The 16,101-nt window shown below is 46.6% G+C and overlaps 1 protein-coding gene across 4 annotated transcripts in view; it reads left to right on the forward strand.

The window, feature by feature from the left end:
* Window positions 1–16,101, forward strand: part of LRRC20 (leucine rich repeat containing 20) — a 66,017-nt gene that overhangs the window by 18,021 nt on the left and 31,895 nt on the right. The window contains exon 1 of one of the 4 annotated variants that reach the window (XM_060092161.1): window positions 6,231–6,327. The exons of the other annotated variants lie outside the window; for them this stretch is intronic. The gene's annotated coding sequence lies outside the window, so the exon portion shown is untranslated. Of the gene's footprint in view, window positions 1–6,230; window positions 6,328–16,101 lie in introns of those variants that run through there. 4 annotated transcript variants of the gene reach the window in all.

Raw genomic sequence — 16,101 nt, forward strand, 5'->3', positions numbered from 1 at the left:
TTCATTCTCTGCGGCATGGGGAGTCCATTCTTGAATGGAGAGAGGTATTCAGGTGATGGGGATGGAAAGGTGGGGCAGGGTGTGGAGGGATTCCTCAGTGAAGAAGCGGCCGTGGTCATTGTCAAGGTGGATTTCAGGGTTGTTAAGCTGGTGTCTTTTAGGTAACAGTAAAACCATATTAGAGTAATCACATCTTGGCCACAGACAGCAGGGTTCTTGCCATGAGTTCAAACCCTAAACAGATATTAGCTCATTCTTTTCTTCATTCCCCAAAAGGGCATTTGAACCCCCATTTTATAGAGGGGGATCCCAAAACAAAGCTTCCCAGGGGTGAGGGGTATGGTTACGTTCAGAAGTGTTTGCCCAGCTCTGTGCTGGGCCTGAGGGGTAGTCAGCAGGAGGGCACATGCGCCTCCAGTCAGGTTCATTGCTCACGGATCCTGTAGGCAAGTCTGCGGATATTTACCAGTTGGGGGAAGATGGTCCAGCACAAGCACGAAGGCGGGTGTCCTGAGGTTGAAGGTGAAGTGGTTGGGACACCCTTCCTGGGGGAGGTGGGCTGGGCTGGCAGGAGGAGCTCTAGGGGCAGAGCGGAGAGGGAAGGGCATTCTAGACTGTGGGAATGGCATGAGCCAAGCCTGGGTGAGGAGTGAGCTCGAGGACTGGCAGGTGGGTGGCTGCAGTGAGGTGTGCAGCCGGCGGCCAGGCCCTGGTGTTTGGCTGGGTCAGATGCTGAGCCCACGGTGCTGCTTGGAGGCGTTTGCTGCCACTTCCTGGATCCATTCAGTTGTTCACCTGTGACCTCAGGAAGCCCACTTACTCCTCTGAGAAAGCATGCCTTACAGGGCAGAATTCCTTATTATTTCAAGCCTGAGTGATTGTTTGAGGAGGAGAAAAGGCATTGTAAAAATCCAGTCAGTAACTGTTGCTCTCGTGCCCGGGCGCTGCCTTTGTTCGATAAGTACAGTCTGCTCAGCTGTCAGCTGCAACCCTCTTGCCTTCTGCCCTGCTCAGAAGCCGGCTCCAGGCTAACTGAGTGGTCTGGCATCTCGTCACCCCTGGAGAAGCCCACATGCACACGTGGGCTTCTGCTATGGCAAGAGTACTGTCAGGTCTCCTCTGCCCAGCACGTTAGACCGGGGATATATATTCTGGGACATGCACTGGCTCCTCCTGTGGGCCAGGCATTGTGCCGGGCACTGGGGGTGTTGGGGAGGATGAGAAGTGAAAGGATACTGTCCCTGCCTGCAAGGAACAAGTGTTTGCCTCCCTTTAACCATGTGCATGTGATGTCCACGGTTTTGGCCATGTCAGAGGGCCAGATGTACTCCCAGTCACAGGTGGAGTAACGTGATTGACTCTCAAGTCAGGCTGCCCTGGTTTGAAGCCTGGCTCAGCCACTCATTAGCTGTGTGACCTTGGGCAAGTTACTTGATCTCTCTGATCAAGTTAAGTCTGATCTGAGCTAAATTTCCATTTTCTCATGTCTAAAAGGTCCTTACTTTCTAGAGTTGTGAGGATGAAAATTGGGTAATGCCCATAAATGTTTAGAATGGTGGCCAGCGTATGCTCAGTGCTATGAGTATTAACTATGATTATTATTACTTAACATTTTTCTTTAAATAAACTTAGCATAGATACAATTTAAAAAGAACTTTATATCATTACTGTAAATGGAAAATCAACATAATTTTTCATTAATAGTTGATAACCATAAAAACAAAGATGAAAACAGAACACCGTTATGAAATCTTAGGTTAGGCTTGAATCTGCTTCCCCATTAAAGAGGGGGTAAAGCAAGGACTAGAGGACTGAGAATTTGAAATGGGACTTTCTCACCATGTGGCTGATTGTTATTTGTACAGTGATCACCATCTAAGTCCTTCTCAAAGTGTGGTCCGAGGACCAGCAGCATCAGCATCCCTGGGGGACTTGTTAGAAATGCAGATCCTTAGGCCCCATCCCAGATCTGCTGAATCAGAACCTGCATCCTGGGACTTCCTTGGTGGTCCAGTGGTTAAGACTCCATGCTCCCAATGCAGGGGGCCCAGGTTTGATTCCTGGTCCAGGAACTAGATCCCGCATGCATGCTGCAACTGAGTCCACATGCTGCAACTAGGAAGTCCGTGTGCCACAACTAAAGATCCTGCATGCCACAACAAAGATCCCCCCTGCCACAACTAAGACCGGGTGCAGCCAAAATAAATAAATAAAAATTTAAAAAAAACAACAAAAAGACCTGCATCCTAACAAAACCTCCATGTAATTCATGGGCACATTACAATTTGAGAAATCTGGTCTTTTGTCACCAGATTTGTGAGTTCCACACTTGGAGAGCGATGGGCTCAGTTCAGTCTCTGTGTTTTATGCATGAGGAGGTTAAGGTCCAAGAGTGACCTGCCCAAGGTCACTTGATGAGTTAAGAGCAGCAGCAGATCAGAATCCAGGTCTCCAGACTGGCTCTCCAGGGCAACATCCTTGAGAGGATGGGAAGCCAAGCCAAGCTCCTTCCCATCTTTACTTACTGTGTGACCTTGAGCACATTCTTAACCTCTCCGGGCCTTAGTTTCCTTATCTGCAAAAGGGGACTGACACTACTACCCTTCCTCAGAGGTTGTTGTCAGGATTAAATGAGTTGATGCCCAGTCAGTGTTGGCTGCTGTTGTCCTTGTAGAAGACCTCAGAGCCTGCCTGGGCCTCTCCAAGACCTGGCTCAGCGTGTGGCCTCTGCTCAGACCAGCTGTGATCGCCTCAGAGCTGTTGGTGGCCACGCTTTCGGCATCAGTGTGGCCACCGTTTCTGTTCCCTTTTGTTCTACGTGTTAGTGATGAGTCATTGATTGAATGAAGTAACTTATTATCTCAAATCAGTGGCTGTGCATCACTTGGTTGTATTCTGTGTGGGATTAAATTTTGGTTTTAATTAAATACAGGATTTTTTTTTTTTTTTAAGTGATTGGCGGGCTTGCCGGGAAGAAGCAGGGATTGTTTTGGCAAGTCCCACATCCCACAGTAACACACACATATGGTTGTCTCCTTGTTGTGATGTTGTTGGAATAAGTGACTGCCAGGGGTTCTCTTCATCCTTCAAGGAGCAACGGAGCTGAAGCACATCCTTGTAATGAATTCTCGCATCAAAACTATGTCTTTTTATCCTCATAATGGCATCTCTTAGTTACTGAGTACACACTGTCTGCCATGCTGTGCTTGGCCCCTTGTGGACCTTTTATTTCATGCTCAGAACAGCCCTGTTAGTTAGATCATCTTGTCCTCATTTTTTTTTAAGTTGAGGAATAATTCACATACCATAAAATTCACCATTTTAAAGTGTAACTTTCTGTGGCTTTTTGTATATTTACAAGATTGTGTAACCATCACCACAATCAATTTTAGAACATTTTCATCACCCCAAAAAGGAACCCTGTACCACTAAGCAATTACTCCAGATTTCTCAAGTCTCCCCCAGCCCCTGGCAACCACCACTCTCCTTTTGTCTCTATGGATTTGCTTATTCTAGACATTTTATATGAAGGGAATCATCCAGTATGTGGCCTCTTGTGGTTGGCTTCTTTCACTTAGCATAATGTTTTTGAGGTTCATCCATGTTGTATCAGTACTTCATTCCTTTTTATGGCCAAGTGATATTCCAGTGTATGGAGCTACCACATTTTGATTATCCATTCCTCAGTTGATACACATTTGAGCTATTTCTACTTTTGGCTATTGCAAATGATGCTGCTGTGAACATGCATGTAGAGGACTTTGCGTGAATTCTTTTTTTTTTTTTTTTTTAATTATTTTTATTTATTTATTTATGGCTGTGTTGGGTCTTCGTTTCTGTACGAAGGCTTTCTCCAGTTGTGGCAAGCAGGGGTCACTCTTCATCGTGGTGCGCGGGCCTCTCACTATTGCAGCCTCTCTTGTTGCGGAGCACAGGCTCCAGACACGCAGGCTCAGTAGTTGTGGCTCACGGGCCTAGTTGCTCCGCGGCATGTGGGATCTTCCCAGACCAGGGTTCGAACCTGTGTCCCCTGCATTGGCAGGCAGACTCTCAACCACTGCACCACCAGGGAAGCCCTGCGTGAATTCTTGTTCTCCTTTTATGGAGGGGGAAACTGAGGCTGGAGTTAAGTGACTTCCCTGAAATTCCATAGCAAGAAAGCCTCAGCCCAAGAAAAGCCTCAGTTTGGAACTGGAGGAAGAGAGTGCTCTCAGGCCCACACTGTAGGTGCCTCTTTCTTTTTTAGGTCTCTGGCTGTTCTTGTGTGGTTAGAGCACATCCTGACTGTTGGGTGTGATGGCCACTGGCCAGGGGCCAGAAGCTCAGCTTTGTTTGCGGAGACAGACACTCTGCAGTTCCATCATTTCCCAGAGAGGCTGGGACTTCTGCAGTAGGTCACGGAGAAAGCACCTCTGAGTTCCAGAGTCTCACGTGTGCAGCATTTGTTGTTGGGCTGTCGGCTGTGCTCTGCAGTAGCCCCTCTGAGCTTGGCCCTGGTGGGATTTTACCCCATTCCCCATGTAACCATCAGGATGGATCTCCACTGACCCAGCCTCCTTAGCCTGTTCCCCATGGATAGCTGGATGTTAGGGATGTTACTTTCTTTAAACTGAGGATATTTGTAAGAAGTAGTAAGTGCTTCTTGTAAAAATATCATACAGTACAGAGATCTATAAAGTAGGTAGTAGAAGAAATAACACCCCCAAAACCATGGCCATGTTCAGTGGTCTCGCCATGTTCCCAGAAGATGCCATGCACATTTCCCCTTTCCTGGGCACCTTCCTGCCCTTCTCTAACTCCCCGCCAGGGCCCAGTATAACTGCTGTTGTGGTGGAACTTTCTGGACTTCTGCAGTGCTCGGTGAGCTCCTCCTGTGACCTTTCCTCTCCAGGTGGCATGAGACAGATGGGGAAAGGCCAGGAAAAGGCTGCTTTAGAAACTGGGAGTTAAACACCAGCAAAATCCCCGAAAATCCCCAAAGCAGTTGTCTCTGGGGAAGGGGATTTTCCAGGAGGCAGGCCAGTGCTCTCTTTTTCCTCTTAAACCTTCTAGAGCTAATTAGCTCTACAAACACTGTGCGCAGATAACAGAATCCAGCCTAATTGTGTGCGCTGGTGCGTTGACACCAGTCCTTGATGACTTGTTTCGATTGCTCTCTGCACCCCGCACGTCCCAGCTTTGGAGATCAGACAGCATTTCAGAGAATGGCAGCCCTTTGGCTTCTTATGCCAGGATGCCAGGTCCCAACCCCTAGCCCTTGAATATACATGGAGGTGCTGGGAGTTTGATCTTCTGGAAGGGGTGGTGGCTCTTCCCAGCAGGCCCACGCCTAAGTTTTCATTTTCATGTTCCAGAAGAATCTATTTTCTCTCTACCAGGCTCAGGGATGAGAGTCTCATCCCACCCAGGGCCTCTGATCTGAGGTCCTTGCACAATCCCACATGTTTTGCTAAACTGAGCTCTCTCAGGGTAGACAGGCTGGGTTCAAATCACAGTTCTTCTATTAACCTACTAAGCCTGTGTTTCTACAGTGATAAGATGGGAATGAACGTAATACTCCCTACTTCATGGGGTTGTTGTGAAGATTAAATAAGATAAAGTGTGTCAAATATTTAAGAAAGTCTCAGGCACGTAGGAAGCACCATACAAGGGTAAGCTATTATTATATCACCTTTTTTTAGGACTATCTTCTGACGGTAGGAGGAGGAGGGAGCATAGTGTTGTGTAGACGGATGTAGGGGTCGTAGAAAGACCATGGGCATCGGCGTTGGGTTACTCTTGGTTCAAATCCCAGCTCTCTACTCATGGACCTGGGTGACCAACTTCCCTGAGCCTCAGATCCCCCCATTATACTGCATGTTCTAAGGCACAGACAATTCTAGAACCCTTGGCTGCAGCTTGCAACCTCTCCTCTTTGACAGGAGCACTGGCCAGAGCTCTTTGCTCAGTAGGATCACAGAGTCACAGAATGTCCAGCCTGGTTGAGACCCCCCATATACCATGGTCTGAACCCTCACTTACAGAAGAGGAGTCAAGGCCCCCGGAGAAGTTGTTTCCCTGAGACCCCACAGCTAATAGCAGAGGGACCGGGACGAGAACATGGGCCTCCTGAGCCCAGCCCAGCTGCTAACACACTGACGGTCACCTGTGCCTCTTTCAGAGCCAGAAACATGAACAAGCAAGAGAGAAGAATGAAGAGACGGTGGCTCTGTCTTGAAATAGCCCAGTCTGAGGGGAATCGGGAGGCACCCAGGGCAAAATACCTTGCCACGAGTGAGCAAACTTAAAGCCCCTGCACAGGCGTGGACCAGCCAGCACTTAGTTAATGTGAGTTGCTGTCATTATTATCACCATCATCACCATCAGTCAGGGCCCAGAAACCACAGCTGGTGGAGGCCCAGTCTCTGTAAGCCAGTAATTCTCAAACTCAAGTTGGAGGGCTTGTTAAAACACAGATGGCTGGGCCCCACCCCCAGAACTTCTGATTCTGTAGGTCTGGGGTGGGGCCTGAGAATGTGCATTTCCAACAGGTTCTGGGGAGATGCTGATGCCCCAGACCCCCCTTGCCACTGAGAGTGGTCCTTGGACCTGCCTGGTAGAAATGCAGGATCTCAGGGTCCGCCTGAGACCTGTAGCATAAGAAGCCTCATCTTAGCAGGATCCCCAGATAATTTGTTGGCACATTATAGTTTGAGAGGTGATGGCATAGTGCAGAGTTCTCTACCCGGGCTGCATGTTAGGATCACCAGGGGAGCTTGGGAACCCCTGATTCCCAAGCCCCAGCTCACACTAATTAAGTCAGAATCTCTGCAAACGAGACTCAGGTATCAAGAGTCTGTAAAGCTCCCTGGGTGACTGGCCCAGTGTGTCGCCAAGTCTGAGAACCACCAGCTAGAATTCAGAGTGGCAGCCAGGAGGGGTCTCAGAGATGATCAGCTCCAACCTTGGCATTTACCAGAGATGCACACCAAGGGCTTAAGAGCCGAAGGGTCCTGCCTGAGGTCCCACAGCCAATTAAGTGACACATCCAGGCTCTGGATAATTCTTTCACCAACTCTTTCAACTCTAAACCTCCTTAATATAGCTCCATGGTAACTGCAATATACCAGTGTCCACAGGAATTCACTGTAAATCTTGGAAGGCCTGTCTGCTCATTGGAACTCAAGATTTCTTGTTTCAGAGCAGTTGACCATCCCAAGTGACAGTTACATATTGTAGGGAGGCTGTGTACATAGTGGTTAGGAGCACAGGCTCAGGGCCAGCTATGCCCTTTACTAACAGGCCCGCAGGTCTGTGTCTCAGATTCTTCCTCTGAAGGAAAAGATGGTGATAATAGTTCCCATCTCATGAGGCTGTTGTGAGGATTAAGAGTTAATATGAGGGCTTCCCTGGTGGCGCAGTCGTTGAGAGTCCGCCTGCCGATGCAGGGGACGTGGGTTCGTGCCCTGGTCCGGGAAGATCCCACATGCCGCGGAGCGGCTGGGCCCGTGAGCCATGGCCGCTGAGCCTGCGCGTCTGGAGCTTGTGCTCCGCAACGGGAGAGGCCACAACAATGAGAGGCCCGTGTACTGCAAAAAAAAAAAAAAAAAAAAAGATGAAATTTTGCCATCTGCAACAACATGGATGGTCTTGGGGGGTATTATGCTTTGTGAAATAAGTCAGAGAAAGACAAATGCTAACGATATCGCTTAATCTGAAAAATAAAACAAACTAATGTATATAACAACAACAGAAAAACAGACTCACAGATATAGAAAACAAACTAATGGTTACCAGTGGGGAGGGGGGAGGGGGAGGGGCAAGATAGGGGTAGGGAATTAAGAGGTACAAACTACTATGTATAAAATACACAAGCAGGGCTTCCCTGGTGGCGCAGTGATTGAGAGTCCACCTGCCGATGCAGGGGACACGGGTTCGTGCCCCGGGCCGGGAGGATCCCACATGCCGCGGAGTGGCTGGGCCCGTGAGCCATGGCCGCTGAGCCTGCGCGTCCGGAGCCTGTGCTCCGCAACGGGAGAGACCACAACAGTGAGAGGCCCGCGTATCGCAAAAAAATAAAATAAATAAAATAAAATAAAATACACAAGCACAGGGAATATAGCCAATATGTTATCACTACGAATGGAATATAACCTTTAAAAATTGTGAATCACTGTGTTGTACACTTGAAACATAAAATATTGTATATCAGCTATACCTCAATAAATAAAATTAAAAATAAATTTAAAAAATTTTAAAGTTAATATGACAATGCTGAGATCACTGACTTGCACACAGGAAGCACCCTATAAATGTTGATTATTATTTCATTAACTGAGTGACCTTGAATAAATCATATGACCTTGGGCCATCCCATCTTTTAACTTCTCTGTGATTCAGTTTCCTCCTTTGTTAAATGGGGGTAAGTGTAGAACTGACCTTACAGAATACTTAGGAGGAGCAGATGAGATTGTAGGTCTGAGGCCCTGAGCAGTTTTGGACCCACAGCTGGTGTCAGTGAATGGTGGCTGCGGTCATATGTCACAGACAGAAAAACTTACAGTAGTAAGTTCTGGCTGGGGCAGGGTCTGAGCTGGGCTGTTCCAGACTCTCTGAAGGGAGCATCTAAAACCATGGGGATTGAGGTTTCTGAGGTGTTTTGCCTGGAGTAAAGCTTGTCATGTCCTTTATCCTCATATATGTAAAGCATTGTCACTTGGGAGCAGATATCTATGTGTGATCCAAGAGGGCAGAAGGACCACTAGGTAGTGGCAGGGTAGCTGTTATCATATGGTTCATGAAAGAACTCTCTAACAGTTCAAACCATTCTGTGGAGGGGAGGGGAGCTCCCCATCATCAGAGGTGTTCAAGAAGAACTCTGTGCCCTCCGGTGGAGACATTGAGAGAATTTCAGGTCTGAGATTGGAGGCTGCATTACTCAGTATTTCCCAAGTTTGCTTATGGGTAAGAATCATCTGGGAATACTTGTTAAAAAACACAAATTCCCTGGCACCATTCCAGACCCACTGAGGCAGAATCTCAGGAGTAGGGGCCTAGGACCCACCTCTCCAGATGCTTCTTACTGGGAAATTTGGAAAACATGGGCTAAATGGCCTTCAGCCTCCTTCTAATCCTGAAAAAAAGAGTCCATGAAAAAAGACGTTTGTGAAAAGAGATATTGTGTGAAAACAAGACATTCTGGGTGGGACCGGGTCACACTGGTGGCAGATTTCCTCCTGCAGCCTGGGGAGTCTTGCATCTTGGTCAGGCCACAGAGCCCACGCACCCGCCAGCCTGAGTCCCAGACACTTTCTCCTCGGGTCCTGTGGCTTGGTTACCAGGGGCTCCGTGATCCTCTGCGCTCTCTGCACAGGGCCCTGTCACCAGGCCCACCTCTCAGCAGGAACTGAGCAGGGGTCAGAGTTCTGTTTCTAAGGAACAACACAAGCTTGACTCAGCCCTCCAGACTTCCTGCAGAACGTTCTGTTTACTGCTTGGATTTTGCTTTTTCTGCCCTGGTTTTGCCCACCAGTTACTTTTCATTAGGCATTCATTAGAATTTACGAGATAACCTTTAATGAAGGACCCATGCATTTTGAGTTAAAGAGCTTCTTTATTAACACGAAGTACTATTCTAATTGGAGGTTTGGGGACATGCAGTTTGGCCTTCTTGTGATAATAATTATGATTATGAGGATAATTATGCCTTGTGTTTATTACAGCGCCTTCCCCCCCAAGGGTCTCTGTTCTCTACTATAGCTCAAGTGTCGGTGCCGGGGGCACTGAGGAAAGGCACACTTGAATCCAGCTGCCATCCAGATGTTGAAAGAGAACCCTGTGTTAGTAACCCCAGCCCCTGATGGGGTCTGTGGGCGTGCATGCACCACCAAGTAGCATGAAATGATTCCTTCCTCTCTGGCGAGGCTCCAGAAAATTGCAGGAGGAGCCAAGGCTCAAAGGTGGAGCCCCAGAGGAAATGAAGGTTCCCTGGGCTTTTGCGCATGCCATGGCCCATGCCTGGGTTGCCGTCCCTCCCTCCTCTCTGATTCTAGTGACCTCTCATCCATCAGTGTGCAGCCTGAACCTAGGCAACCAATTGTCCTGAGTTGTCTGGGGCTAAGGAGGGGTCCCCCAGGATGCAGGGCTTTTGGTACTAAAATTGGGAATGTCCCAGGCAAACCAAAACAAGTTGGTCACCCTACTGGAATCTTTGCATTCCGATTCTTTGCACTCCATCGTCTCCCCCAGATGACCTTGGACAATTGGCTTATCAACACAGGCCTCATTTTCCACCTGTGAGGGTAACTCATGATTAATACATAAACAGCGCCTGCTACTGTGCCTGGCACATAGTCAGTACGCGTGATGCTAGCTATGCCTGTTTTTTTAGTTGAATGAGAACTTTGAGATCACCCAGCCTCCATCTGGTTCAGGGATCCTCTCAGTGGTGACCCTGCCTGATCACCCCATGACGCTGCACTTACTTCCTCACATGGAACCTTTTCCTTATGACTGCTGAACTAGCCCCCGTCCTGTCAGCTCTGAGGACCCATAGAGAATGGGACTCTCGGTGACATCCCATGGCTCCTGGAGGATGACTTGCCTGTCTCCAGCCTGGGTCTTCTCTTCCCTCGGTAGGGTCCCCCTCTCCCTTAGTGGGACCTGGCCCCCAGCTACATCCTGGCTGTGTCTTCTGGAAGTCGTGCTGTCTGCCCTCATGAGCATCGGACTTGGCTCAACCCCGGGGGCTTTTCTCTACTACACACAGGCATAGTGGGTATAGAAGGTGCCCATCCTTTGAATTAGACCTGGAGAAGAAGTTCCTGAGGACAAAAGGCTCATGAAGAAGGCTGCGGGGCCTCTGTCCCCAGATCGCAGGTGCTGAACTAGAAAGGCCTACAAGAGTTTGTAGCCAAGGCCCTGGTGTCCCACTGAGCTGCTCAGCAGACTCCACTTTCTCTGGCCTAGAGACAACTGGGCACATTCTTGACTCAGTGGGGCAGGATAGCAAAATGGTTAGTACCCCTGGCTGCCTGATCAGCCTAACCTGTATCCAAATCTTACTCCCCTACATTTAGCTGAATGACCTTGGGCAAGTCACTTACTTGCAGTTTCCTCATGTGTACAGAGAGGATAGTTCTGACAGCCTAGCTCACATGAAATAGTGAGTGGTGCTATTTATGGTATTATTATCCCCACCCCACCCAGGGAATGGACATGAAGTGTTTTGCTCCATCTGTACAGATGGGAAGGTGACTGGGCAAGGTCTGGGTACCTGGATCCCCATATTCTTGACCCAGGGACCATGGAGAGCTGTGCTGGAGATCACGGGCCTGTCCTCCCAGTTGGGATGGGAGTTCACAGTTAGTGGCTGGTGACGTGGCCTGGATGGGGGTGTTTGCATCACATCCCAGCAGGGGCACTCTGTAGGAATCCTTGGGGGCCTTTGCCATCAGAGGCAGCCAGACTGTTCTGAGCAGGAGCTCCATGGTGCACACTCCTACCCGAACACCAGTCAAAGGATGGAGGGAACAGACGGAGTCCCCAAGAGCAAAAAAATCATAGGGAAGCCACAGGGCACAATGCGGAACGGTGCCTGGCACATAATAGGACCTCAGTAGTTATTTGTGGAAGATAAATGAAAGCAGCAGGTGTGGATGCATTTTGGGCCCTCAGCCCGCCCCCCACCCCAGATGCTGGGCCATATGCTTCTGTGACTGTGTCGGTGGGCCAGTGAGGCTGCAGAGGCCATGTGTTGCTTGCACTGGGGACTGGGAGAGTGGGATGGTGTACAGTTGGGATGGCGTGTGGACAGCCCAGGTGGGAGGAACAAGGCTGTGGGCTGGGCGTTTCTGAGCTGATCTCCTCTGGAAGACAGCTGCTTTGAGGGTCCTTGGAAATAACCTGAGTGGCGTTATGTCTCTTCGGCCTTCATCTTGAGCACTTTCTGTCCCCACTTTGGGGAGCAGGGTTCATTATATGATTCTTCAGTAGTGCCTGAGTGCTGAAAGTGCCAACTCATAACTTCGACTTCAGTCCAGTACAGAGAGCTACTGTCTTTCTTTCACGGGTCTGCCTTCTCTGTTTCTCAGATTGATGAGCTGGCTGGCTTCAGTTTATCCTTGAATATGCCAGGTTATTTTTTCCAATAAAAGCTATTTTTATGATACGTTTATTTTTCTATTTTAAAAGTAAAGTATCACCATATATACTTAAAATATTTTTATGCAGATAAATAGTGGTACATATTTTGTACAAAATAAACAGCAGGACTATAAATAGTAATAAATTGCTCAAATCCTTTGTAATAACGGTTTAACATTCTGGTTATTTTCCTTTTGGTCTTCTTTCCCAGGCATGTATACTTTTGTACATAGTTGGAATTACTGTGTGCATATAATTTTTATATTCTGCTTAAAAAAAAACACCTAAATGCTATAACTTGAACTATTAAACAAGAAAACAGTGAACAGACGTAGGTTGATAATATTATTTAGGGACCTCTACCAACACCTAGAGGGATGATGGAGTGGGTGGAATGCCAGAACTCCAAATAGAAAAATAACAAGAGACCTGAACAAGATTTTCCACCAGGGAAATAAAAATGGTTAATTAACCATAAAAGATAATCAGTCTCATGAAAGCAAGGGATACCATTTCCCCTGATCATATTAGCAAGGGTTTTTTTTAATGATCCTCTTACTTGTTGGCTAGAATATATGTAAATTGGTATAAATATCCTAGAAAGCAGTTTGGCAACACATATCAGTGGCTGTATATTGATTTACTAATTATATTTTCTCCCTGGTGAATATCTATCATCTGATGGCCTTTTTTAAATTGAGTTACATTGAGCTTTTAAAATAATCAGTATAACAACTTATGTATCCTATTTATAGATCCTTTTTCACAATCTGTTGCTTGCCTTATTTTCTTCTAAGCATCCAGGTGTTTCATATTTTTTTTATAGTTAGGTTTGTTGATCTGTTCCTTTGTGATTCTTCACGGCTCCTAGGTTGAGAAAGTCTTCCTCACTTAAGTGGTTGTATAAGTCTGTTTACTTCTGATTTTTTGATTTGATTTCAAAAAATATTTAAAGTGTAATTTTATCTAGAGTTTTTTTTTTTTGATTCTTAGGTTGAGAGTCTCTCTTATTTTCCCAAAATTGTTAATTGGTTATTCTGACATCAGTTATTAATCCTTCCCTTCCCTAATTTATTTGTGAGGCCTCCATTTTAGTGTTTATTAAACTATGACATATTATTTATGGTCTGTATTTTCTGGACTATAGATCTGTATTTTCTTTCTATGTAGTTACTGTATTTTCTTTCTATGATGTATTTTTCCTATTACCCTCTGTTTTAGTCACTGCAGCCTTATAAAATTGGTAATCACTCCACCTTCTTCTCTTTTAGAGAGTCTTGCTTATTCCCTAGTTGAAATTTAAAACCATTTCATCAAGTTTAAAAAAAAAACTTTTTGGGCTTTGAGTAGGAATTGCATTAAACAATCTGTAAATTAACTTCTTTAAAAAATCACCGTTATATCAATATTTTAACTTGTTGTCAACGAATGCTATATATCTCCATGTACAAACCCATTTTTATTTGTTTATTTGTTTATTTATTTTTTACTTATTTTTTTGGTTGCATTGGGTCTTCGTTGCTGCGCGCAGGCTTTCTCTAGTTGCGGTGAGTGGGAGCTACTCTTTGTTTCCGTGCACGGGCTCTAGGTGCGTGAGCTTCAGTAGTTGCAGCATGTGGGCTCAGTAGTTGCAGCGTGCGGGCTCAGTAGTTGTGGCTCGCAGGCTCTAGAGCGCAGGCTGAGTAGTTGTGGCGCACGGGCTTAGTTGCTCCGCGGCATGTGGGATCTTCCCAGACCAGGGATCAAATCTATGTCCCCTCATTGGCAGGCGGAGTCTCAACCACTGAGCCACCAGGGAAGTCCTCCCATTTGTAAAAGTATCTTTGTGAACCTTTCTACTTTTCTTTTTTTAAATCTTTTTTTAAAATAGATCTTTATTGGAGTATAATTGCTTCACAATACCGTGTTAGTTTTCGTCGCACAACAAAGCGAATCAGCCGTATGCATACACATGTCCCCATATTCCCTCCCTCTTGATCCTCCCTCCCAGCCTTCCTATCCCACCCCTCTAGGTGGTCACGAAGCACCGGACGGATCTCCCTGTGCTATGCTGCTGCTTCCCACCAGCCAACTATTTTACATTCGGTAGTGTATGTATGTCAATGCTACTCTCACTTCTCCGCAGCTTCCCCCTCCCACCCCAAGTCCTCAAGTCCATTCTCTATGTCTACCTCTTTATTCCTGCCCTGCAACTAGGTTCATCAGTACCATTTTTTTTTTTTAGATTCCATATATACGCGTTAGCATACGGTATTTGTTTTTCTCTTTCTGACTTACTTCACTCTGTATGACAGACTGTAGGTCCATCCACCTCACTACCTATTAGAGAAATGCAAATCAAAACTACAATGAGGAGGGGGGGAGACGCAAGAGGGAAGAGATATGGGAACATATGTATATGTATAACTGATTCACTTTGTTATAAAGCAGAAACTAACACACCATTGTAAAGCAATTATACTCCAATAAAGATGTAAAAAAAAAAAAAAAAAAAACCTACAATGAGGTATCACCTCACACCGGTCAGAATGGCCGTTATCAAAAAAGCTAGAAACAGGGGCTTCCATGGTGGCGCAGTGGTTGAGAGTCCGCCTGCCGATGCAGGGGACACGGGTTCGTGCCCCGATCCCGGAAGATCCCACGTGCCGCGGAGCGGCTGGGCCCGCGAGCCATGGCTGCGGAGCCTGTGTGTTCGGAGCCTGTGCTCCGCGACAGGAGAGGCCACAGCAGTGAGAGGCCCGCGTACAGCAAAAAAAAAAAAAAAAAAAAAAAAAAAAGCTAGAAACAATAATTGCTGGAAAGGGTGTGGAGAAAAGGGAACCCTCCTACACTGTTGGTGGGAATGTAAATTGATACGGCCACTATGGAGAACAGTATGGAGGTTCCTTAAAAAACTAAAAATAGAACTACTTTTCTTAATATTGGTCAGATATATTTTCTATTATGATTATCTCTATATTTTATATTATATTGCTGTTTGGAATAGGATCCTAAAAACTATATTTATTACTGGCATATAAGCAATTCAATATTATTGAATTTTGCACTTTTAATTAGCCACTTTGCTGAGATCTTTTAAATTTGTGTACTTTGTCAGATGACTGCTTTGTTGAGGTTATGCAGTCATCTCACATGCACATAATAATCATTTTGTCTGTTTCTGATGTTTATGCTTTCTATTTCTTTGGCCAGAACTTCTAAGACCATATTCAGGGATACCAATGATGGAAGGCATCCTTATTTTGCTCTTTGTTTTAAAGGGAAAGCTTCTGACATTTTCCTTGATGTTGTTCCTAGCAGGTCTGAGATCTGTTGCTTTTAGCCAAAGGGGCTGTTGTGATTCACAACCACAACAAGACTCCTTTCTAGACCTTTGTGCATCTGGCACAAAGCACTAGGGGGCTCATTGTTTGGAAGTGTTTGCTCTTTCAAGAATCCTCAGCTTGCCCCAAACTTCGAGCCTACAGAGCTGGTCTGGTTCCAGCCCTTGATCTCTTTTTACTGAAAGTTTGACCTCTGGGCATTCGTTCTTCCCGGCAGGACCTTGCACTCTCTTCTTGCTGATACAAGAGCAGGTACCTGACATTGGACTGGTACGCAGGGCTGGGGTCACCTAACATAGCCCTGGACCAGAGCAAACAGTAAAGACACTTCTTTTCTTTTTTTGTTGGCCATGCCACACGGCTTGTGGGATCTTAGTTCCCTGACCAGGGGTCAAACTCAGGCCCCCTGCAGTGGAAGCTCGGTGTCCTAACCATTGGACCAACAGGGAATTCCCTAAAGACACTTCTTAACAGTATGTCCTACCCCTATGGTTCCTCAGTCTTTTGCACTTTTGCCCTTACCCCCACCTGTCCCCTTTCTTTCCTTAAACCAGCTTAATGAGGTCACCAGTAACCCTGCCCTGCCCTCCAAGCCTGGTGGACCTCTGCTGACGCTGTGCTCTGGGGGCCTTCCCAGTCCAGTGGGAAAACAGAC

Source organism: Mesoplodon densirostris, chromosome 1, assembly GCF_025265405.1.
Source record: "Mesoplodon densirostris isolate mMesDen1 chromosome 1, mMesDen1 primary haplotype, whole genome shotgun sequence".
Classification (NCBI taxonomy): Eukaryota; Metazoa; Chordata; class Mammalia; order Artiodactyla; family Ziphiidae; genus Mesoplodon; species Mesoplodon densirostris.